The sequence below is a fragment of the Plecotus auritus genome, assembly GCF_963455305.1.
Source record: "Plecotus auritus genome assembly, chromosome: 2".
NCBI classification, from domain to species: Eukaryota; Metazoa; Chordata; class Mammalia; order Chiroptera; family Vespertilionidae; genus Plecotus; species Plecotus auritus.
The window spans coordinates 94669042-94696193 of NC_137771.1; the positions used below are offsets into that span (position 1 = coordinate 94669042).

The following is a 27152-nucleotide window of genomic DNA, read 5'->3' on the forward strand; positions in this document are numbered from 1 at the left end:
TGTACCTTGGTTGTGGGCACATCCCCAGTGGGAGGTGTGCAGGAGGCAGCTGATCGATGTTTCTCTCTCATCGATGTTTCTAGCTCTCTATCCCTCTCCCTTCCTCTCTGTAAAATATCAATAAAATATATTTAAAAAAAAAATACTGCCAAAAAAAAATCATGCATGTAAAAATATATCATAAGGCCTAAAAAATTAAATAAATGCATGTTACATTTTAATATATAACTTTCACATTGCAGGCATTGTCCAGGACAAAAAGAACAAGAAAAAGAGAAAGAGAGACACTGGTGAGTTCATTCTACATTTCACTTACATTCATAATTTTGAACAATCATTCTAATGTTGAAAGAAATTGATAAGGTAAAGCACATGACTAATTTTGGAAATCAGTATATTACAGAAACTTAAAAATATTGTACCAGATAGTCTACTTCAAGTAACAAAAGAATTAATTCTTTCAACTTGTTTATGAGTTGGTTGGCAGCCACACATGTTTATAGAAACAACTAGAGGCCCGGTGCATGAAATTCATGAATGGGGGTGTGTGTCCCTCAGCCCAGCCTGCACCCTCTCCAATCTGGGACCCCTCAAGGGATGTCTGACAGCCCGATTAGGTCTGATCCTGCTGGCTCTCACAATCCAGGACTGTTGGCTCCCAACCGCTCGCCTGATTGCCCCTAACCGCTCTGCCTGCCAGCCTGATGACCCCCTAACCACTCCCCTGCCAGCCTGATTGACACCTAACTGCTACACTGCCAGCCTGGTAACCCCTAACAACCCTCCCCTGCTGACCTGATTGCCCCTAACTGTCCTCCCCTGCCGGCCTGGTTGCCTTCAACTGCCCTCCTCTGCTGGCCCAGTCACCCCTAACTGCCCTCCCTTGCCAGCCTGGTCACCCCCAACTTCCCTCCCCTGCAGGCCTGGTCACCCCCGACTGCCCTCCCCTATTGCCCCGGTCAACCCTAACTGCCCTCCCCTGCAGGCCTGGGTCCCCCCCAACTGTCCTCCCCTGCAGGCCTTATCGCCCCCAACTGCACTCCTTTGCAGTCCTGGTCCCTCCCAACTGCCCTCCCCTACTGGCCTGATCGCCCACAACTGTCCTCCCCTGCTGGCCATCTTGTGGTGGCCATCTTGTGTCCACATGGGGGTGGCCATCTTGTGTGTTGGAGTAACAGTCAATTTGCATATTAATCTTTTATTAAGTAGGATGTTCACTAGAGTGCTTGCAACTATACACTGAGTGGCCAGATTATTATGACCACCTGATGTTTGCAGGCAAATTAGCCATACACTGCATCGTATGGGATATGGAAGCCGAAGGCCTGATCAAACACCTTTGCTATGTGCAGTTACCAAAATAAAACGTCTCTAATTCACACAGGAACACAAGGATTGGACAGTCGAGCACTGGAAAAAAAGTCATGCGGTCCAATGAATCATGCTTCCAATTGCATCATGCAGATGGCAAAGAATTTGGCGGGAACAGCATGAAAGCATGCACCCCACATGCATTAGTACAACCCTTCAAGCTGGTGGGGGCAGTGTTATGGTTTGGGGCATGTTTTCCTGGCATGATTTGGGCCCTTTAATTCATGTGGGACAAGTCTGAATAGCACAACATACCTAAGTATCATTGCTGATCAAGTTCATCCTATCATGCTGATGGCGTATCCTAATGGAAATGGTTCTTCCAATAAGACAATGCACCATGCCATGGTGCTCGTATTGTGGAGTGGTTTCAAGAACATGAGGGAGACTTTACCTTGCTTAGGTGGCCCCCACAATCACCAGATCTCAATCCAATTGAACATTTGTGGGACGAAGTTAAAAGAGCCATCAGGCAGCTGGTTCCACAACCATCAAATCTCACAGAACTGGACAGCGATATTCATCAGGTATGGTGTCAAATTCCTCGCATCACCTTTCAACATCTCGTGGAGTCAATGCCAAGAAGAATCGCTGCAGTATTGAAGGCAAAAGGTGGCCCAACTAAGTACTGATGGGGCGGTCATAATAATCTGGCCACTCAGTGTATACAAACCCTATATTCTACCCACCCTAGAAACTACCAACACCAGAATCTACCCACCACATAAAACAGGACCATTGTGGAAAGGTATGTTCTGACCTTGCAGCTGGGAAGGTACCACCAAAAACTGTCCAACTGTTCAGACAGCATACTCCCTCAGATCAAGGTCAAGAGTGGCTAATTTCACCATGGCTGCCTCCACAGCAAAAGTTGGCTGGTGAAGGTTCATAAGATAACTAGAGGCCCGGTGCACAAATCTGTGCACCAGTGGGGTCCCTCGACCTGGCCTGCAGGATCAGGCCGAAACTGGCTCTCTGACATCCCCTGAGGGGTCCTGGATTGTGAGAGGGTGCAGGCCAGGCTGAGGACCCCACCGGTGTACAAACAGGGCCAGGGAGTGGCGCAGGAGGTTGGCCAGCCAGGAGGGACTGTGGGAGGGCTCCAGGATGTATCCAGCCGGTATTACTCAGTCCCAATCAGCCAGACCTCAGCAGCAAACTAACCTACCAGTCGGAGCATCTGCCCCCTGGTGGTCAGTACAAGTCATAGCAAGCAGTTGAGCGGCCTTAGCATATATTAGCACATTACACTTTGATTGGTTGATAGGCCGACCAGACAACCGGACATTTAGCATATTAGGCTTTTATTATATAGGATATCTGGGAGTAGTAGTGGGAAGAAGAGCTCTTTAGCACATAACTAGGTTCATGTGCAGTAAGTAAACTACCCTATTGTTGACATTCAGGTTCACAGAATTACAAAACAGAATTCTAGGCCTTGGAGCTGCAGAGGAAAAGGTGTTCACAGGCAGAATGGTTCAGAAGTCGTTCTTACTACAAAGGATTCCTAACAACTATAGGTCATATATCAAAAGTCAAAAGAAATAAAATAGAAGCTATCAAGACACCTAAAGCACACCATCATCAGTTACACTTCAAAATCACAAAACTAACTCTAATCAAAAGAGGTAGATATAGTATATTTCACAGATGGGACTGGCTTAGGAAATTGAGGCAGACATTCCCCATGATCCTATAGGAACTCAGGAAGAGAGCCCAGACAGACCTGAATCTTAAGCTGTTAATTTTTTACAACATGACATCGTTCTTGCACAGACTGACACAACGATCCTAATGTAAAAGGAAGGGAAGGGGGTGTCCTACATTCATATCAGTCATGCTCAAAACTAATGGAACAGCAGGACTGCTCTTCAAGACTACACCATTCTTCTCTAGGTCATGTTCTCAATAGCTATGCCCACAGTGAATTCGGGTAGAGGATGAGAGGAAGGGAGATTGCTAAAATTAAAATATTTTCCTACATAATTTATTAAAAACCTGATAGGTAGTCTTTTCCTAATTTCTTTTCTTACATTTTGGGGGGAGGAAGGCCCTTAATACTGGCCTATACTGGAATTTAATATAAATAGATGTTGGATTGAACATTAATATAAAAGGTAAACATTTAGATATTTTCAAATCTATTAAGTTCAGTATTGTAAGGAAATCTGCACAGAGTAACATGAATTTCAAGGACTCTTCTACTATTCAAGAAAAGATCTCTTCTATTGCCTGCCTGATCTCTGAAGAGGGTAAAATTTCCTAAAATGCTACTAAAAGTTAGCTGTATAAACCAGGAGTCAGTATGTTATTTCAATAAAACTCAGGATAATATCATTGCTCAGTGGGACTCATGAAATGGGAACCAATACAAGGTGAGGGACAGTGCAGGTTTAGCTGCCCACCTCTCCTCACCCCAGAATTCCTTCTCAAGTGAGGAGGGTTGTGGCCTCTTCACTCCCAGGATAAAGGGTAAGAAAGGAGAAAAGGAGGGAAAGGCCAACTGGGATCTGCAGCATGCAGCGATTCAGGCTGTCAACTGCAGACCCTCAGGGGCAGTCTTTGCAGTCCACAATAGAACTTTTCTGTGTGTAATGTGCAACTACTCCCTTCATATACTCGGTAGATTTCAAATTAAATGATAGAAAAAAAAATGTGCATTAGCATGGTGTCTACTAAATAAAAGACAGTGAAGAAATCTTAGTTTCTTTCCCTTCATTGTTTTATTTTTGTTTTGTTTTGTTTGAGGGAGGGGGCGTAGATGGGGAGAGTTACATCAGCTGACTCTTAGGCACAATTTCCCTAGATAGTGTTGAGATATCACTCTGGCATAAGGAATCAGGACAAAGAAACAGTTGCATTTGTGAGCAGCCTAAACTGACTGACCATTAATTATCATGATTATGTTTTTACAAATCTACTCAGTATTTCATCTACTCAAATGCCCTTAATACAATAGTGGTTAGCTGTACTAATGAGTTGAATTCGGATAAGAGAATTTGTAGTAAACAGAGGTGGATATGCAAATTAATGCCAAGGGTCTATCAATACTTCAGTGATACCAAACACTGCCCCTCAGGAAAAAACAATCCACAGCACAATAACTGTATTGTATGCTCCCACACACTGAGCATCTGCTGACACCTGCACATGGAGACACATTAATGATTACAGAGCATTGTGGCTGTGAGTGAGGGCATAACTGGGGGATCCCATGTGGCAGGTATGGTCCAGGCCCAGGTGTTTAATGAAAGTGGAGTGACAAGGCTGTTGTCCTAGAACTTAAAGCTTTAACAAAGGTGGTAGAGGAGTGAAAAAAAGGAGGAAACTGGTTGTTTCCTCAGCAACACCAGGCCCAGTCAAACTCTCTTCCCTGCTGGGCCACTCAGTCCCTGCTGGTCCTCAATAAAGGACTCCAGGAGGATCTCAACTCTGTCATCTGAGCCTGGGGACAGCAGCCAAATAGGTGAGGCTTCATCTGCAGCGTTGCCAGGACAGGCCTGTGCATGATGTTAATATGTGATTAAAGAAAATAAAGTGCTCCTTCTGACATGTCAAGGCCTCTGCTCTTCAATCCATGATCATTCAACCCAGAAAAAAAATGGCCTTTCAATCCTCAGCACAGTAACCTGGGCTTTCCTGGGGCTAACCATAAGCCCTGAAATGAGTGAGTTACACATCAGGGGACAAGGGCAGAGTAAGCTCTCCACTGGTGGTCACATCAAATAAATAATGCTGTACTGAAAAATCCTGGAACCCCCATCCATTGGAGTTACTCCAGTTATGGAAGGATGAGACTGAAGATAACTGTCACAGCAAAAAAAAAGGGGGGTGTATGAGAAATCTAAATTGTAAAAATATACAGGCTAACAGCCATACAAAAAGGTTGTACTTGTGAATGTTTCTAGACAATTCCTCCTTGACATTGATTAATGTGGGGTTTTGTCAATTCTGCTAATTAATGCTTTAAAAATGTATGCTTTTTATTCATTTCTATTACTTTTTGTGATATTTAAAATATTTTCATATTTTTATTAAACCTTTGTACTTTTTCCTTTAAACTGGTAATTCTTGATTTTACCATTGTATTGATGATTGTTTTGTAACTAAGTCACCCATCACATATATTGCATATACCAAAATTATTTGGTCATTTGCATTTCATCCTTAATTATGGTGCTTAATAAGAAAAATAATCACTGAAATAAATTTAACACTAAGCAAAAATTGTGATATAAATAAGTGAAAGGATATACCATGTTCATGGATTGGTAAAATCAACATCATTAAAATGTCCACACTACCCAAGGTAATCTATAGATTCAATGCAATCCCTATTAAAATACCAATAGCATATTTCACAGATCTAGAACAAATACTCCAAAAATTGATGTGGAATAAAAAATTTTAAAAAAGACCCTGAATAGCTGCAGTAATGTTGAGAAAGAAAAACAAAGTTGGAAGAATCACAATACCAGATTTCAAGTTATACTACAAAGCCACCGTAAACAAAACAGCCTAGTACTGACACAAGAAAAGGCCTATAGATCAATGGAATAGAACACAGAACCCATAAATCGACCCAAGCCATTACGCTCAATTAATATTTGACAAAGGAGGCAAGAGCATACAGTGGAGTCAAGACAGTCTTCAATAAATAGTGTTGGGAAAATTGGACAGATACATGCAAAAAAATGAAACTAGACAACCAACTTACACCATACACAAAAAATAAACTCAAAATGGATAAAAAACTTAAATTTAAATGTAACTCTTGAAACCATAAAAATCCTAGAAGACACCATATGCAGCAAAATCTCAGACATCTCTCATAGCAATATGTTTATGGATACAGCTCCTAGGGCAAAGCAAACTAAGGAGAAAATAAACAAATGGGACTACATCAAAATAAAAAGCTTCTGCACAGCAAAAGAAATCAAAACCAAAACGAAAAGGGAGCCAACTGTATGAGAGAACATATTTGGCAATGATACATCTGAATAAAGGGTTAATATCCAAAATATATAAGGAACTCATACAACTTAACAAAAGGAAGACAAACAACCAAATTAAAAAATGGGCAAAGGACCTAAATATATACTTCTCCAAAATTGACATACAGACAGCCAAAAGACAAATGAAAAAATGCTCAAAGTCACTAATCATCAGAGAGATGCATATTAAAATGACAAAAAGGTATCACACCTCACACCTGTGAGAATGTCTACCATCAACAAATCAACAAATGACAAGTACTGGCAAGGTTGTGGAGAAAAGGGAACCCTAGTATACTGCTGCTGGGAATGCAGACTGGTGCAGCCATTATGGAGTTTCCTCAAAAAAATTAAATATAGCCAAAACCAGTTTGGCTCAGTGGATAGAGCGTCGGCCTGCGGACTGAAGGGTCCCGGGTTTGATTCCGGTCAAGGGCATGTACCTTGGTTGCGGGCACATCCTCAGTGGGAGGTGTGCAGGAGGCAGCTGATCGATGTTTCTCTCTCATCGATGTTTCTAGCTCTCTATCCCTCTCCCTTCCTCTCTGTGAAATATCAATAAAATATATTTTAAAAAAATTAAATATAGAACTGCCATTTGACCCAATGATCATCCCACTTCAAGGAATATATCCTAAGAAACCCAAAACACCAATCAGAAAGAAAGTATGGAAAAAAAAAAAAAAATGACGGCGGAATAGACAGACATGTCCCAAGCCTTGTCCTGGAGCAGATAGAAAGAACAGCTAAGGGTCACACGGGGAGTGTCTGTTGGTCAGTTAAGGGACAGCTATACTCCAGGAGAAAGTGGAGGACTGCTGGACGGGCCTCCCCTGACCGGGCAGCCCCCACTGCTGCTGGGTTCCCTCCCAGAGCCACCAGCTCAGAAGCGGAGACCGCACCATCTTGAAGGCGAAAATGGATGTTATCGGAAGCCTGAAAATCTACAACTGTGGCACCCACCAAACAGCTGCAACCCCAGAACACTGGTCCCCAATTGGCGCAAACACACAGATTCAGAGGAGCTCTACACTTCACCACGGAAAGGTCAGATTTAGCCTGGGATAAGGTGAGGTCTATGGTCCCAGCAGGACAGAGAAACGCGTACACTGCAGGAGCTGGAGGACCAGGGGAAGTCTGTGCCTAGAAAAATTTGTGGCTGTTTGGGCTGGCGTGATCAATGAATGTGGAAGGGGGTCCTCAGAGCTGCTATAACAGAGGGGATCTCTAAAAATAAACCCATTGTAATCTGATGCAGAAGGACAGCCTAAAAATTTTAAAAGTGTGCCGGCTGCTTGGACACAGGGGGGAAGGAAGGACTGCACAGACTAGTGGGCAGCCCCGGAGTTCGCACACTTGCACTTTCTCCTCTTTAAATCCTTGCTTCTGATTGCTGAGCCCAGTGCATGGGATCACCCAGTTGGGGACACCCTAGGAGACTGCAGGAGAAAGTTGTTTTTCTGGAACCTGGGGATCGGAGCGGGGAGTGACCGTCAGAGAACCAGCTCTGGGTCAGCCCACTCCCACAAACCGGTATTGAGTGCCACAGGGAAAGCAGGATCTAAGCACAGGCTAGAGAGGACCTATAGACCCAGAGGTCAATCCAGAAACACTGCCACCCAGGGGTTGAATCACAAATTGACTCTTGTGTAATCACAAATAAAGGAATACAAAAAGTAAGACACACTACCTACTTAAAAATCAGGACTGGCTTACAACACTGAGTAGCAGTGGAACGCAGGGAACAACAATACTGTCCTGACTGGGAAACAGGCGTGCCAAACAGAACAATAGAGGAAGTGAATGACCTTCACTACTGAACATTTTATTTGTATTTTTTTATTTTTTATTTTTTTATTTTTTTTCATCTTTTACTTAAGAAACTAATTTTTTTCTTTTTTCCTCACTTGATTTTACCTTTTTAATTATTACATTTTTATTTTCAATTAGTATTATTACTACTACTATTTTACCATTTTTTTAAAGTGTCATTTTATTTCCTCTTTATTTGACTTTGAGATTAGTGTTTTACATTCTATTTTGATCTTTCCTTTAGCATCATTCTACTCTATATCAACTCTACCTTTATACCATCACTCTGTTCCTAACTTTTCCGCTTTTGTTGTCCTGCTTCTCTTACCCTTCTCCTGCTTTAGATTCTCCCTATTCTTTCTTTTTACCCCGTTAAAATTTCACCCTACTTATATATCTAATTTCCAATCCCCTGCTCCAAGTTCATACACACCTCTCTCTTCTCTGTCTTCACTATCCAAAAAATTGTTTTTCTCTCTGTCCTTTTGTTGTTGTTTGCTTGAATGTTGATTGTCGATTTTTTATGCTTGTTTGTGAGATTGTTTTGCTTATTATTTTTTTGTTTTGTTTTTTTGTTTGCTTTGCTTTTGTATCTTTTCTGCTTCTGTTTTCCGTCGCCTTGCTTGATATTAGTTGTTGTTTGTAGTTTGTATTCATCTCCAGGTACTTGTTGCTGGCATTTGCTGGGATTAGTGACTGTTCTACTGGAGTTTTCTCCCCATATATATAGTTTGTTCCTCTTTTCTTCCTTATTCTCTTTCTTTTCACTCTTACTTTCCTTTCCCCAATTACATTTTAGCACCCCGTTTTTTTCTTTTCTTTTTTTTATTATTTTTTTTTCTCTTCTTCTTTCTCTCCTATCCCCTAATTTGCCTTTCTCTGCCAGTCAACTTTATTTGGGGTTATTACTATCGTGAATACATTTCTGTTCAGTGCCTTGTGTTGTACCTGGTTGTGTTGTATTTTGTGCCTTTAAATCAATGCAGGAGAGAGAGAACTACATAACCAGACACCTGGAGAAGAGACCATGGGGAGACAAAGAAACAGCCCGCATATGAAAGAAAAGCAGGCATCACCAGAAAAGGAAGTAAACAAAATGGAGACAAGCAACCTGTCAGAGAAAGAATTCAGAGAAATGGTCATGAGGTGGCTGAAAAGAATAAAAGACAAATTCGACAATATGAGTAAGAACCAAGAGGAAATGAGGAAGAACCAAGAAGAAATGAAAAATGACATCGCTGCTGTAAAGAACTAAATAGAAAGCATCAAGAGTAGACTAGAAGAAGAAGAGGACCGCATCAGTGAGCTAGAAGAAAAGGTAGGAAAAAATACGCAAGTAGAGCAGATTCTAGAGAAAAAATAAATAAAAAGCAGGAGGAGAGCCTAAGGGAACTTTGGGACAACATGAAACAAAACAACATCCACATAATAGGGGTGCCAGAAGGAGAGGAAACTGAGAAAGGAATAGAAAACCTCTTTGAAGGAATAATGACAGAAAACTTCCCTGATATAGGAAAGAAAAAAAAACACACAAATCCAAGAAGCTCACAGAGTCCCAAGCAAAATGAACCCCAAAAGACCGACACCAAGGCACATTATAATTAAATTGGCAAACACCAACGACAAAGTAAGAATTTTAAAAGCAGCCAGAGAGAGACAGAAAGTTACATACAAAGGAACCCCCATCAGACTAGCAACTTATTTCTCAACAGAAACTCATCAGGCCAGAAGGGAATGGAATGAAATATACAAAGTCATGCAAAGGAAGGGTCTGAATCCCAGAATACTGTACCCAGCAAGGCTATCAATCAAAATTAAAGGTGTAATAAGGAGTTTCACAGACAAAAAAGGACTAAGGGAGTTTATTACCACCAAACCAGCGATGCAAGAAATGTTAAAAGGTCTGCTGGTAAAAAAAAGAAATAGGAAGCGAAGAAGGAACACAGGGGTAAAGAATAAAAATGGCAAAAAATAAGTACTTATCAATAATAACTTTAAATATAAATGGATTAAAAGCCCCAATCAAAAGACATAGGGTAGCTGAATGGATAAGAAAACACGATCCATATATCTGCTGTCTACAAGAAACCCACCTCAGAAAAACAGATGCACACAGACTGAGGGTGAAGGAATGGAAAAAGGTTTTTCAGGCGAATGGAAATGAAAAAAAAAAAGCTGGGGTAGCAATACTTATATCTGACAAATTAGATCTCAAAGTGAAAGACATAATAAGAGATAAGAAAGGCCACTTCATAATACTAAAGGGAGCAATCCAACAAGAAGAAACAACTCTGGTAAACATATACTCACCCAATACAGGAGCACCCAAAAACATAAAAAAACTCCTGGAGGATATCAAAGGAGAGATTGACAGCAATACAATCATAGTAGGAGACTTTAATACCCCACTATCACCATTAAACAAATCCTCTAAACAAAAAATCAGCAAAGAAACATCAATCCTAAATGACTCACTAGACCAGATGGAATTAATTGACATCTTCAGAACATTTCACCCCAAAGACACAGAATATACATTCTTCTCAAGTGCACGTTTATTGATTTCTATCAAGAAGATAGAAATCATATCAAGCATCTTCTCAGATCACAGTGGCATAAAACTGGAAATCAACTACAATAAAAACAATCCAAAAAAATCAAACACATGGAGACTAAACAGCATGCTATTAAACAATGACTGGGTTACCAGAGAGATCAAGGAAGAAATAAAAACATCATGGCAACAAATGATAATGAAAACACAACAATCCAAAATCTATGGGACACAGCGAAAGCAGTCTTGAGAGGGAAGTTCATAGCTCTACAAGCCCACTGCAAAAAAACAAGAAACAATGGTAATAAATTACCTAACTCTACAACTCAAAGAGTTAGAAAGAGAGCAACAAGAAAAGCCCAGTGTAAGCAGAAGGAAGGAAATAAAAATCAGAGCGGAGATAAACGACATTGAGTCCAAAAAAAAAATACAAAAGATCAACAAAACCAAGAGCTGGTTCTTTGAAAGGATAAACAAGATTGATGAACCTCTAGCCAGGCTCACCAAGAAGCAAAGAGGACCCAAATAAACAAAATCAGAAATGAAAGAGGTGAAATAACAACAGACCCCACCAAAATACAAAGGATTGTTAAAAAAATACTATGAACAACTCTATTCCAACAAACTGCATAACCTGGAAGAAATGGACATATTCCTAGAAAAATATAACCTTCCAAAACTCAATCAAGAAGAATCTAAACATCTCAATAGGCCAATAACTATGGAAGAAATTGAAGCAGTCATCAAAAAGCTTCCAACAAACAAAAGCCCGGGACCAGATGCCTTCACAGGGGAGTTTTACCAAACATTCAAAGAAGAACTAAAACCTATCCTCCTCAAACTATTCCAAAAAATTCAAGAGGAAGGAACACTTCCAAGCTCATTCTATAAAGCCGGCATCACCCTAATACCAAAACCAGATAAAGACAACACAATGAAAGAGAATTACAGGCCAATATCCCTCATGAACATAGATGCCAAAATCCTCAACAAAATTCTCGCAAATTGGATCCAGCACTACATCAGAAAGATCATACACCATGACCAAGTAGGGTTTATCCCAGGAATGCAAGGGTGGAACAATATCCACAAAACAATAAACGTGATACATCACATAAACAAATTGAGAGATAAAAATCACATAGTCATATCAATTGATGCAGAAAAAGCATTTGACAAAATCCAACACCCTTTCTTGATAAAAACTCTCAACAAGGTGGGAATAGAAGGATCATACCTCAACATAATAAAAGCTATATATGATAAACCCACAGCTAACATCATACTCAATGGGCAAAAACTAAAACCATTTCTCCTAAGAACAGGAACAAGATAGGGATGCCCACTCTCACCACTCCTATTCAACATAGTACTGGAAGTATTAGCCATTGCAATTAGACAAGAAGAAGAAATATAAGGCATCCAAATTGGGAAAGAAGAAGTAAAGCTGTCCTTATTTGCAGATCACATGATATTGTACATAAAAAACCCGAAAGACTCCATCAAAAAAGTAATAGACTTAATAAATGAATTTGGCAATGTAGCAGTATACAAAATTAATGCAAAGAAATCTATGGCATTTCTATACATGAATAGTGAACTTACAGAAAGAGAGACTAAAAAAGCAATCCCATTTACTATCGCACCAAAAAAATTAAGATGCCTAGGAATAAACTTAACTAAGGAGGTAAAAGACCTATACGCGGGAAACTACATGACATTGAAAAAAGAGATAGAGGAAGACGTAAACAGATGGAAGAACATACCATGTTCATGGATTGGGAGAATCAACATCATTAAAATGTCTATACTACCCAAAGCAATCTATAGATTCAATGCACTCCCCATTAAAATATCAATAGCATATCTCACAGACCTAGAAAGAACTCTCCAAAAATTCATCTGGAATAAAAAAAGATCCCAAATAGACACAGCAATCCTGAGAAAGAAGAACAAAGTAGGTGGGATCTCAATACCAGATTTCAAGCTGTATTACAAAGCCACTGTTCTCAAAACTGCCTGGTACTGGCACAAGAACAGATATCTAGATCAATGGAATAGAATAGAGAACCCAGAAATCGACCCAAATTACCATGCTCAATTAATATTTGACAAAAGAGGCATGAACATACAATGGAGTCAAGACGGTCTCTTCAATAAATGGTGTTGGGAAAATTGGACAGATTCATGCAAAAAAATGAAAGTAGACCACCAACTTACACCATACACAAAAATAAACTCAAAATGGATCAAGGACTTAAACATATGACAAGAAACCATAAAAATAATAGAGGAATCCACAGCCAGAAAAATCTCTGACATATGCCGAAGCAATTTCTTCACTGATACTGCTCCTAGGGCAATGGAAACTAAAGAGAAAATAAACAAATGGGACTACATCAAAATAAAAAGCTTTTGCACAGCAAAGGAGACCATCAATAAACAACAAGAAAGCCCACTGCATGGGAGAACATATTTGCCTATGATATCAACGATAAGGGTTTAATCTCCAACATTTACAGGGAACTCATGCAGCTTAACAAAAGAAGATAAACAACCCAATCAAAAAATGGGCAACTGATCTAAATAGGCACTTTTCAAAAGAAGACAGAAGGCAGGCCAAGAGACATATGAAAACATGCTCAAAGTCACTAATCATCAGAGAGATGCAAATCAAAACAACAATGCGGTACCATCTCACACCTGTCACAATGGCCATCATCAACAAATTAACAAATGACAAGTGCTGGTGAGGATGCGGAGAAAAAGGAACCCTCATGCACTGCTGGTGGAAATGCAGACTGGTGCAGCCACTGTGGAGAACAGTATGGAGTTTCCTCAAAAAACTAAAAATGGAACTCCCATTTGACCCAGTGATCCCACTTCTAGGAATATATCCCAAGAAACTAGAAACACGAATCAGAAAGAATATATGCACCCCTATGTTCATAGCAGCACAATTCACCATAGCTAAGATTTGGAAACAGCCTAAGTGCCCATCAGCAGATGAGTGGATTAAAAAACTGTGGTACATCTACACAATGGAATACTACGTTGCGGTAAAAAAGAAGGAGTTCTTACCATTTGCAACAACATGGATGGAGATGGAGAGCATTATGCTAAGTGAAATAAGCCAGGCAGAGAAAGATAAATATCACATGATCTCACTCATTTGTGGAATATAATGAACAACATAAACTGATGAACAAAAATAGATACAGAGACAGAGAAACCTCAGTCAGAACATCAAGCCTCAGGGATGGTAGGGGAGGGTGGAGGTAAGGGGGAGAGATCAACCAAAGGACTTATATGCATGTATATAAGCCTAATCAATGGACACAAACAGGGGGTTGGGGGCATGAATGGGAGTTGGGAGGTAATGGGGGAATAAGGACACATATGTAATACCTTAATCAATAAAGAAATTTTTAAAAAAAGAAAGAAAGAAGGTATGCACTCCTATATTCATAGCAGCACAATTTACAATAGCTAAGATCTGCAAGCAGCCCAAGTGCCCATCAGCAGATGAGTGGGTAAAAAGCTGTAGAACATTTATACCATGGAATACTATGCAGCAGTAAAAAAAGAAGAATATCTTACCCTTTGAGACAGCATGGAGGGACCTGGAGAGTATCAGACTAAGAGAAATAAGTTTGTCAGATAAAGACAAGTATAACATGATCTCACTCATAATGTAGAATCTAAGTAACAAAATAAACTGATGAACAGAGTGGATCCAGAGACATGGAAGAATGGAACAGAGTGTAGAATCTGGGAGGGAAGGTGGGTGGGTGGTAAGTAATCAACCAAGAACTTTGTATGCATATATGCACGGCCCATGGCCACAGACAATGGGGCAGTGAGGGACTGGGGCAGGGGAGGGAGGGTGGGGGGAGTTGGTGGCAGGCTGGAGGGAGTTAATGGGGAAGAAAGGGGACATGTGTAATACTTTCAACAATAAAGAATTTAAAATACATATATATGTATATCTATATAAATTTAAAAAAAAATGTGGCACCTTCCTGGATAATAGGTAATTTCTTTAATGGCTAGACTGAAAATATATGCAAAATATTTCTGATACTTTTAAGAACCTGTTGCTTGAGCGATAGGAAGATTGCACAGCCTACTAGAAATGCTTGTGGCTCCTGCACTTCAGCTGCTGAGTGATCCTGATATCCCTAAATCTTGGAGGCTGGACTCAGCTAATACCAGCCCCTGCATAGGGAAGCAGACAAAGCAGTGTGGATCATGCCAGTCCCTGCCTGCCCTGCTGCTAGCTGGCAGAAGGGGCTGCATTTAGCATTCTCGTTAGGTGCACTTTGCATCAGAGAGCAAATAATTACTATTGCATCACTCTGATAATTTCCTTAGCTGCAATATTCAAGCTGTAAATTGCCTTAAGTGCTATGGTACATAGTATTCAGCAATTCCTCTTCCCTTTTTAAAAAATATATATATTTTATTGATTTTTAGAGAGTGAGGAAGGAAGGGAAAGGGAGAGAGAAAGAGAAACACTGATTGGCTGCCCCGTTGCATGCCCCCTACCAGGGATGGAGCCCACAACAAAGGCTTGTGCCCTGACTAGGAATCAGAACCAGCAACCTCTAGGTGCACAAGACAATGCCCAACAACCTGAGCCACACCGGCCAGGGCAGCAATTCCTCTAACCCTTTGAAAAGAAGGAAAAAAAACACACCCCAGATTTTAAAACATCTACAAAAGTGCCAGCTTACAAAGAAATATCCAAAAAGGTTAATTACCATGTATCTATGGAGTAACCAAGCAACATAGAAACATTCTTTTTTTTAACATAAAAGGACTAACCAAAATTAAAAGGAGCACTTTTGAAAGTGAAAGCCATATTTGATAAAATCTCAGATTTCTTGAGATCTGCACCTGTGAGCTACATAGGAAGTACAAGGACCCAGATGTTTGCCAGTGCTTGCTAACAAACTCCTTCCTGCTGCAAGATGGCATGTCTCTCAACATAACAACCTAAGGAGGTAGGAAAGTGACAAAGGAAATATGTGATCTGTTCTCCATGGAAAGCCTGTCTGTCTCTCCTTCAACTCAACACAGTACTCTTAGTGCACATCTTTCTAGAAAAGGGATTATATCTCAGGGGCTGCAAGCCAAACCCAGAAAGGCAGAAAGGCTAGATTTCATCATTTCATCAGTGTCAGGACAAACAGCTACAATTTTTCAAACACTGTTTGTATAGAGTTTATTATATATACCAGTTTAGGGTCCCTGAATGTGTACTCTTCATATTTTGGTAAATGGAAATTCATTTCACAAAAAAGGTTCAAATGCTCCTCAGCAACATGTTCAAAACACAAGGAGCAGAAGAACTGAAAAAGAGACGGGAAGACAGTTCAGGGGTGGGAGGACCCATAGTTTCATATAATAGCAGAAAGGAGCTGTAACAAACACTTGGGTAAAAAAATGGCAGTCTCTTCCTTGTAATTATTCCTGAAAAAAGCAGTGATTGGCAGGTAATGAAAGAAAAAATGGAAACAATTATAAATTAATTGGTGAAGAGAATAAACCCCCAAAGTAAATGCCAACCAGTTTCAAGCAGGAAAAATGTACATGCATTATCCTCACGCTTTTCTGAATAATTTCACAGCCCTGTACAATAGGAGCTGCTGTCACTGCAGAACCAGGCTGAGCCGGGAAAGTCCTTGGTGAGATCAGCTTCCTGCCAGCTATTCCCTAAGGCCCAGCAGTAATGAGACTTTCACCAACCTGGCCATTCTGCTCTGTCCTCCCAGGCGGCTGGCAGGAAACCCTGGTTAAGATTATATATGTCAGCTGCTTTTCATCCTAGATATTCATAACATAACAGAAACTCATAATGAAAAGTCTATAAGAAAAGCATAACTCGCTACTTGTGTAATCTTGGGTGTAAAGAAAGCTGTAGGAAATCTTTGAACATCTCTTAAATGATGAGGGAAAAATAACCCTGTCTTCATAAGTCCAAGACTTGTCTTCACTGTACAAAGCAGGTTAAGTTCAAGATGTCATGAAAGATAGGCTGTATGCAACATTATTCTGTACGTTAAAACTATATCGGTTTAAATGACCCACTGGGTCTTTAAAATACGCAATCCTATATAATAAAAGGCTAATGTGCAAACTGAACCCACAACCGGGAGTTCGACCAGGGGGCCCAGGCGGCCGCCCAACCACCCGCAGTCCCTCCCCCCAGCCAGACCCCACCCATGCATGAATTCATACACCAGGCCTCTAGTAGAATATAAAAAGAAAGAAAAACTTTCTCAAGAGAAAAAAAAACAGATTAGACAGAAAACTAAACTTTTCACATTTTATGACAAATTACATGCCGTATTCTATCCTTATGGTTGTATCATCAGTATCCCCATAATAAATACTTTTAATTTTTCCCTTGAAAATGTACAGGTGCTTTAAATAACAAACAGTGGGGGATAAAGAGGACATATATAATACTTTAAAAAATAATAATTTTTTTAAATACAAATTAGTAGGTACAGAATAGTCATGGGGATGTACCAGTAAAGTACAGCATAGGAAACATAGTCAATAATCTACAAATATAAAACCTTAATATGCAAATAGACTAAACAGCAGAACAACCGAGTTGAAGTACAATATATGACGTGTGGTGACCACCAGGGGGCGCACAAAGAACATGGTGGGCGTCAGCAGCAGGCAGCAGAGTGCGGAACATGGCGGGTGATGGCCGCAGCAGGATGGTGGAGCAGGTGAGTGGGAGTGCCAGACCAAGGCAGGGCGCTGGTCACCGCCATCGGGGCAAGCCTCTGATGGTTACTGAAAATTATTTGCTCCCGTGCACCACAGTCCTGTCCGGTGGTTGCACTTACTGCCGGCGCTGGCCCCGTTCTCACCCACTACTGACGCCAGAACCACCACTCGCACCCAATGCCATCAGTGGGTGCAAGCGGCAGCTGCTGGCCCGATCGCCCCTCAGGGCTTTTCCACTTCTCCCTGCTCCTGAGGGGCGATCGGGGCAGCAGTCACTGCTTGCACCACTGACTACACCAGCCCCGCTCACACCCGCCACTGGCACCGGTCGCAATCGCTCCATGCAGTCAGCGGGTGTGAGTGGGGCTGGCGTCAGCAGCACATGGGAGCAGCAGGAGCGGGGCTGCCGGCAGAGAGGGGAATGGGGGCCACAGCGCGAGGGGCCGGGCGGGGCATGGAGGATGGGCCAAGACCCGCCCCTGTGCCCACAGCAGCCTTGTTGCCCACAGTTGCTTTCAAGGTGCACAAATTCATGCACTGGGCCCCTAGTCTATATATATATAAAAGCCAAGCGACGGGAACAATGAAACTGAAACGACCGGTCACTATGACACACACTGCAGCCCCCCCATCGGCCCCCCAAACCTCCCGCAACCCCCCCCGATTTGTCCCCCCCATCAGGGGCAGGGCTGGCTGACCTCCCACAGCCCCTGCCCCCACCCCGGCTGGCCCACCCCTGATCGGGCCCCAATCAGGGGAGGGGCCAGTGACCAACCTCCCACGACCCTTCCCCTGCCAGCCCGGCCCAAAATGGCCCCCATCAGGGCAGGCCGGCCAGACCCCACCCATGCACGTATTCTTACACGGGGCCTCTAGTAATATAATAACTATGTATGGTGTTAGATGGTATGAGATTAATTGAGATGATCACTTTGTAAGTTACATAAATGTCCAATCACTGGGTTATGCACCTGAAACTATATTGTACCTCAACTCTAATTGAAAAATAAAAAACAGTATTATTTAAAAAATTTAATGACACTGTAGTGGCTCCCAAAAGAAAAGTTGAAGTAAAACAATAAATTTTGGTAGGTTTTAGAGAAAATGGGACCCATCACTTATAAAATAGTAGAAATAATCCACAACAATCCAGATTAATAACACAGAAGCTTAGTCAGATGAAGAGGAATACAGATAAAAAAATCAAACTCCCATCATTACCTCTGGAAGCATTTCTAAAACTTTCTTTGGACACAAGTTTTTCTCTTCAAAATATCAGACAAAACAAACAACAACAGAGGAAGACAAATCCTGTTTGGGCAGACACTGAGAGCGGTTCAGTGCCATAAGTCACGTCTTCAGCAGCCCCACGGGATGAGGGCTGTCACCAGGACCACCCTGGTCCCACTCAGCAAGAAGAATCCTCAGTGACATTTATCTTACTTCTTGCTCCATCAAATGCAAAATGAAAAAGAGGAAAAATAAATAATGACCAGAGAAAGAACATGTTAAGGCTTTAGTTCCTCAATTAAGCACACAGAGCACCCACCTGAGTGGTTACAAAATGTTATATGACAAAAAAACAACTTTACTTGCCACCTGGCAAATCCAGTGTTATTTAAAAAGAGCATGCTCTATCCTTCACAATCTCATCCCTGGGTGTAACTATTGTTCAGTGTGCTATATAATCAATTTTCATATCATAGGCAAACATGCATTTGTTCTTTTAGGTTATATGCTATACTTTTATAGCCCCATTTTTAAATACCCAAAGTTAATGCAATCATTTTACAAAGCTTTGAAACAATTTTGAAGACTATATTACATTAAATAAAAAGAACACATTATAATTTATTTCACCACTTTCCCATTGAACATTTCCATGTAGATTTATATTTTTCTACATGATTATTTGATGATTTGTCTTGCTTACCAGATTGCAAACCCTATCTTTGTTTCTGGTTATTATTCTCATTCCATAGAGGTACCAAAACCATACCAGATAAACTACAGCTTCTTGTGAATGAATGAGGAAACTATCCTTTGATTCTTGGCTCAAATCATCCTCATCCACAGAATATTTGTAACTCCCTTGCAGGCAAAAGAGAAAAAAAATCTGTTTTTTGAGCACTGGTATATGTCAACCACTGTGCTAGTCATATTCAAGAAGAAAGTCTATGCCCAAAAAGGGTTGCATCTCAACCTAAAGTGCATGCCAAAAAACTACCATGAAATTTTCAATTAAGGGACCTTCCAGAACTCTCCAGTGACCTCACCAAGCAGTCTGACTCTGGAAAAAGCTCTGGTCCCACTCTAAATGTCATCTGTGTCCCCTATGCCTGGGGATGGTCTGAGAGGACATAAATCTACAGCACACTGCAGCTAAGGGGATCTGCCACGGTGGGTGGTACCTGGGCAGGGAGATGTAAGCCAATAGCTCAGGAGTGGTGCACTAAAGTGAGTTCCAAGTAGCTTTGATTTTATCAAAGAAGGGGGTTAGCAGAACTTTGTGACATCTGCAAAAACAGGAAAAAATATAAAGGTAAAATCCATGCATGATAAGTCATTAGCCCATTCTGGAGAAAGGAAGTAGAAAGTAGGATTCTGATACTTTCTTGCTTTGTGAATAAATATATTGTACTATCCTTAAAGGTACCTTCTCAAAAAAGACATCATTGTGCCACTACCACCCCCTCAAATTGCAAGCCAGAAACAGAGGCACGGATTATCACTCATTCAAATCAAAAAAGGCCACTTTCCCATTGAACATTTAGGTCACTTTCCACATAGAATTACATTTTTCTACATGATTATTTGATGATTTATCTTGCTTACCAGATTGCAAACCCTGTCTTTGTTTTTGGTTACTATTCTCATTCCATTTCTTCAACCTTAAACTACACTTTTAAAACTACCAGGATTTTTATTTCACATAGGAAAAACACAAAAACCACAAGACTTCAATACCAATGGTTATTTAAAAATATTGCCCTGGCCAGTATGGCTCAGTTGGTTGGAGCATCATCTCCTGCACTGAAGGGTCAGGGGTTCGGTTCCCAGTCAAGGGCACATACCCAGGTTGCAGGTTTGATCTCCGGTCAGGACACGTATGGGAGGCAACCAATCAATGTTTCTCTCTCATACAAATGCCTGCCCCTGTCTCTCTCTCTCTCTCTCTCTCTCTCTCTCTCTCTCTCTCTCTCTCTTCTCCCCTCCTCTCTCTAAATCCAATAAAAAACATGTCCTCCTCAGGGGAAAATTTAAATAAATAAATAAGCAAACAAAGAAACTGTAAGACATTTACTTTCCTGAGATGCCATGAGAAGGAGAATTAAAGTATCCCAGCCAACAGCCAGCACCAAGACACCAGACAGGTGAGACAAGCCAACTTCTAGCCCAGGTTAGCTGCCATCTGAAATCAGCTACATGAATAACAGCCTACATGTGTATAACAGAAGGAGTGCCCAATCAACCCACAGAGTGATGAGAAGTAACAAATTACTTTCCTTCACATCACATATTTTTTGAGTAGCTCTATTTTTTGTACCATAATTCAAACCTCTTTTTAAAAGATGATAACTAGGGTTCTTTTCAGTCTTTTTTAAAAAATATTTGTATTTATTTTTAAATATTTTTATTGATTTTCAGAGAGGAAGGGAGAGGGGAAGTGAAATAGAAACATCAATAATAACAGAGAATAACTGATCGACTGCCTCCTGCATGCCTTCTACTGGGGATTGAGCCTGCAACTTGGGCATGTGCCCTTGACTAATATCGAACCTGGGAACCCTCAGTCCCCAGGCCCACGCTCTAAATATACTTTTATTGATTTCAGAGAGTAAGGGAGAAGAAAAAAGAGAAAATCAATGATAAGAGAGAATCATTAATTGGCTGCCTCCGGCACGCCCCCTACTGGGGATCAAGGTGGCAACCCCAGCATGTGCACTGACCAGGAATAGAACCATGACCTCCTGGTTCATAGGTCACTGCTCAATCACTGAGCCACACCAGTGTGGCCATAATTCACATCTTTAAGCATCAGAGCAAGTACCTAATTACACTGTATTAATGATTTCAGGAAAATGCTACAGAACTTCCTATAGCACATCTCTAATGACTTCTAAGGATTAGTCATTGTGTGTGAAGGATTTAAGAGGGCAAGAGAGAAGAGGGAAAGGTGGTAGCTGGAGGTTCCGACATCAACCAGATTTATTTTAGAGACAGGATGACTTTCAAAAGTTAAGCTATTTATATGACAGATTCCTATATGGATGAAAAATTATTCAGAAGTATACACTAAACACAGATGACATCTACCTAAGGGGGATGCAGTAGATATAAAAAAAGCTTAGTATAAAATTTTGCTCTCTATGCAATGCTCACACCTCACCAACCTTGCACTGTCCTAATTTTGTCTCCTGTAAGACACAGAGGCCAGGGATCCCTTATAAGAGGGAAATATAAATACATATAAGAACATGGAACCTCAACACTCAATTTCTACTCACACTGTTTCCTTCCTTCTGCTCATGTCCAAGTCCCACCTTAAAGGTGACTTCTATAAATGTCAAGAACACATCAAGCCCAATGCATAATCCTAATGATCTGTTAAGACCTTTTTTATACAGGATTTTAAAAGAACATAAACACCATGAAAAATACAAATCATATAACTTATTGAAATTAACACTAATGTCAGGAGAATAATGGGGCAATGGTCATTTTGTAAAAGAAACTATTTTCCTCCCTTTGGGACCCAAGAGTAGGTCAGATCCTCTATGAAAGACCAGCGCTCATCCATAACTCTGACATTTCCTATACAGATGAAGTTGCAAGAGACCAAAATCAATTTCCCAAACTCTCCAATCCTTATCAAGAATTTTTACTTTCTCTCAACCAATATTCCATCTACAAAAAAATGGCTCTTGACTTTAATATCCATGTCTGTCTGTATAATGCCTTAAAAGAGCAGAAGAATGCAAAGACATGCAAGAAGGAAGGAGAAAATGCTTTCTAGCCATAGCATAAAGCTGGCATTTTGGAGAGCTAAGGGCTTACAACACCCAGTACAGAACAGAGGAGCAGTGGTTTAAACTGAAGGTCAGTCAACTGGTCAACTGCTTTCACTATCCATTTGCGGATCTTCCCACCATTAATGTACCAGCAGCTGCCTTCCTCCAGCCTATCTCTAGCTATGCTGACTTCTGGGAGAACAGCATGTCGTCAGGGAGAATAATACTCATTAAGACCAGCCAGGTAGCATCCAAGCCACTTGGGAGCTGACATGGTATTTCCCAGCGTGTACTCTGAACACTAGTTTCTCAAGATGTACAGGTGGAAAGCTTCCCAAACCTTCTGGAAAGCAGTGGACTTTACCCTCTCTAAAGATTCACAATGGATATCTGTATTTTCTGACCCAACTGACTTTGGGGCCTATTTATCACAACACATGGCATTTATTAATATCCAAGCATCTTGTGTTCTGAAGCACAACTTCTAGAAAGCACTGAGTTTGTACATGTGAAGTCATCTCAATTAGTGTCTATGTTCTAGGCAACCCAGGAAAGTGGGTAAAGCATGCAGGCTCATTTCCCGCTTAGGGCACATACAAAATCAATGAATGCATAAATGAATGGAACAACAAATCTCTCTCTCTCTCTCTCTCTCTCTCTCTCTCTCTCTCTCTACCTCCCTCCCTCCCTCCCCCCACCTTCTCTCTCAAATCAAGCAATAAAATAAATTTTTTTTAAATCAAAAGGAGCTCTACAAAGTGGTACACTCTGAAAAGTGATACATTACATGGTTGGTTGTCTCATCTCTTATATGACTTAATTATCCATTTAAGAGACACAGTATAACCAACGTCAAAAAGATACCAAAAAACAGGGTATCAGAGGCCACAGTCCTGAGCTAGGGAGGTCGCAGAACACTGGGCTTGAGAGCACAGCTTAGGACACAAGCTCCGCCATATCACCAGGTCTATGATGTCAACAAGCTACTTAAACTTCTCTCAGCATTCATTTCCCAACATGCTAAATAGGCATTTTGGCTAAAATAAATTATAATGATAGAGATTGTCTCTAGACAATAATAAATGCTATTGTTATTTGTTGGTGTATTAATCATTGTTATACTATCCGCTCAAGGAAATAACAGTCTTATATCCTCTAAAACAAATATATATTTGAATTATTTAAATTATTAACCACATTCCACAATCCATCATTAAAAGTAACTCAGAAAACAAGATATTAAATGCTTACCTATTAAAATGTTTTTATTTATTTGTATCAAATCATCTCCCCTCCCCATGAACACAGAAGAGTGAGAAGAGGAGTGGGGGCTAAGGGAGGGGGATTGTGGGGAGGGCAAAGGCGGGGGGTAGCCAAGAAGGGGGCTCCAGGAAAACAGTCCAGTCTCTGAAGTTCCATCAGGTGCAGGTGAAGCGGTGACCTCTCCTCTTATTTCCCAGGGGCTCACGACAAACCCATAAACTGAAGCTTCAGTTATTCTGTTCATATGCTTTTGAATGTGATGAAGGTGTTAGAGAGCTTCTTAATTTAAACCCCCTGGAAAGACCCCATAGCAGACTGTACTCCATCTTCCACTGAACAAAGTCCTCTGAGCTGGCCAGGCCACGCACATACAACTGATGGAAGTTAGATCTACCTGAGGCTTCACCACCATTGCCAGTATTGTGGGTACATGGTAGAGGGCTGTGCTTGGGTGGTAATGTTTGTATCCAGGCCAGATAAGGGATTTATAGTAACTCTGCTGTTCTGCTGGGCTTCCACCCTAACTCCTGGTCCTCATTCCACTGAGAACCAAGTAAAGGTGGAAATGGCAATACTCCACAAGTTGGGTTGACAGAGACCCTGTCTCTCAAGATGGGAAAGGACTGCAATTGTTGGTGGGATTAGTTGTAGGTAGGGAATTCATGGTGACAGTGTAGCCCTCCAGCTGGGGCGCTTGCAACCCTCAAGCCAATATGTGGTCATTACTTTGTCAAGCATAGCCCATTAATGAGTCATCATGGCTCTCTTCTCACTTATAGTCCACACATAGCATTGACTCTCAGTCTACTGAGGGTCTTGATAGTCAGGGAGTGGCTATATGTCAGGTTTCAGTTTCTTTTCAGGGTCCATGTTTATCCATGGGTCCTTCATGATTTCTTCTAAAATGCACTTCTCACTTGGGTTGAGGATCGGGACTTTCTTAAGCAGGTTTTCATTCTCTATGGATATGAGGAAAGAAACATTGTTTATTCTGAATTCGTCTCCCTCAAAAGGCAGAGATCAGGTAACCATCATAAAAAAGGGAACTCCAAGGCCCCATAAATCCACCAAGGGTCCAACGTAATTATGGCTCTGGAAGAGTCCCAGGGTATAGTAAGTCGGGTTCTGCAACAGGAGGTATTCCATTTACTGACAATGGTGAAATCATTCCTGAAGCCAAAATCTGCAACACTGACATTAAGGTCAACATCAAAGAGTTCTCTGGCTTTGGGTCTCTGTGGACAATACCCTCTGGTGGCAGTACTACACAGCAGATACTATCTGGTGGAATTTGTCACAAGCCTCTTTCTCATTCATGTAGCCATTGTCCTGGAGGTCTCTCTTCCACTAGCATACACTATGATCAGATAGAGTGTTTCCTGGGTCTAGATCACCTCAAATAGTTTCACAATATAAGGGTAATTCAAGGTCTACATGCTTTGGACTTCAAGGAATAGTCCCTGGAAGCTGGAAAAGCTATACTGCTCTTGTTAATTACCTTCACAGTGACCTCTGTCCCAGTCATAATGTACCCAGCCATCACTTGGTGAAGCTGCCCTGGTCAATAGTCTTGAGGAGCCAGAAATTGTCAATATGGGTCTCCTCCTCAGTAGAGATGGCCATAGGCCCAAGCAGCACAGTGACCTGCTAACTACACTAATAATACTAATTTTTAAAATTATATGATAAAAAGATAAAGAAGAAAATTTTGAAAAATAAATAGGAAAAGGGAAAAAAATGGGTCTCAGAATAAAATTGACAAAAAATTACTCAAAAATAAAAAAATGAGGCCCTGACCGGTTTGGCTCAGTGGATAGAGCGTCGGCCTGTGGACTGAAGGGTCCCAGGTTCGATTCCAGTCAAGGGCATGTACCTTGGTTGCGGGCACATCCCCGGTAGGAGGTGTGCAGGAGGCAGCTGATCAATGTTTCTCTCTCATTGATGTTTCTAACTCTCTATCTCTCTCCCTTCCTCTCTGTAAAAAATCAATAAAATATATTTTTTAAAAAATAAAATAAAATAAAAAATGAGAAAAACAGAATAAGAAAATGATAGAATAAAGAAAAATATTAAAATAAATAAAAAAGAATGAAAACAAAACAAAGTAAACGAATAAAATAAAAAGAGAAGATTTAAATTAGTAAAAAATAAGAAAAAACAGTAAAGGAAAAAATAACAAACAAGGAAGACAAAAAGCCAACTGTGGTCAAAGTCCCTTAAGTCACCGAAAATCAAGCTTCCTCAATAATAGGACCAAACACTAGGGATTCAGCCAGGGATTCAGACTTAGACATTACTGTGTGTCTAAGTCTGATGGTACCACAGGAACTCCCAATGGTCTACTTCCTAAAGTACACTTTAGGACTGACTTACTGTCCCTTCAGTTCTTCAGTCTGTTTTTTTCCTGAAGTTCTCAAGCTGGGCCTCCTCTTCTAGCTCCAGAACATCGACAAAGCACCACTGGCCAGCAGCCCCCAAATGGGCCGGCACTTTGTTTAGCACCTGGGGTTAATTTCCATCAGTTTGAGCTGTATCTTCATGAACCACAGAAGAAACCACAACCCACAGATGAGGAGAAACCTCTTCATTTCCTTATATGGATCCAAGTTCCTGACCTATATCATTTCCCTTCTCCCTGAAGAACTTCTTTTTAAACATTTCTTGCCAGGCTGGTCTACTGGTGACAAGTTCCTCAATTTTTGTTAGTCTGAGAAAGTCTTTATTTCTCCTTCACTTTTGAAGGATAATTTTGCTAAATACGAAATTCTAGGTTGACTGTTTTTGTTGTTGTTGCTTTTCCTTGCTTATGTGGTTTCTTAAAAAAAAAAAATCTGATTTTTCTATTCTTGTGCCTTTAAAAGTAAGTGTTTATTTCCTCTGGCTTTCTTCAAGTTGTTCTCTTTCTCTTTGCTTTTCTACAGGTTTAATTTCATATATCTATGTGTAGATGTTTTGGAATTTGCCTACATAGTGTTCTCTGAGCTACCTGGATTTGTTCTTTGATGTTGTCACATCAAACTTCTCAGCCATTATTACTTCAAACATTTCTTCTTTCCCTTTCTCTGTTTCTTCTCCTTTTAGTATTCCCATTTACCTGTATATTACATCTTTTGTAATTGTGTTACAGTTCTTATTTTGTTCTAGTTTCGTCATTCTTTTTTCCCTTCACTTTTCAGTTTGGGAAGTTTCTAATGACCTATCTGCCAGCTCACAAACTGTTTCCTTGGCCCAGTTCAGATTACTGATAAGCCAAAAAGCATTCTTCACTTCTGTTACAGTGTTTTTTTATTTTTAGCATTAAACTTTTTATTTTTTTCCAGAGTTTTCATCCCTCTGCTTGAACCAAACTATTTTTATATTTTGTCCACCTTTGACATTAGAGCCCTTAGCATATTA

General features: G+C 40.7%; 1 protein-coding gene across 7 annotated transcripts in view; it reads right to left on the reverse strand.

The window, feature by feature from the left end:
• Nucleotides 1–27152, reverse strand: part of FARS2 (phenylalanyl-tRNA synthetase 2, mitochondrial) — a 625994-nt gene that overhangs the window by 520684 nt on the left and 78158 nt on the right. The window contains exon 1 of one of the 7 annotated variants that reach the window (XM_080657450.1): nt 1766–1962. The exons of the other annotated variants lie outside the window; for them this stretch is intronic. The gene's annotated coding sequence lies outside the window, so the exon portion shown is untranslated. Of the gene's footprint in view, nt 1–1765; nt 1963–27152 lie in introns of those variants that run through there. 7 annotated transcript variants of the gene reach the window in all.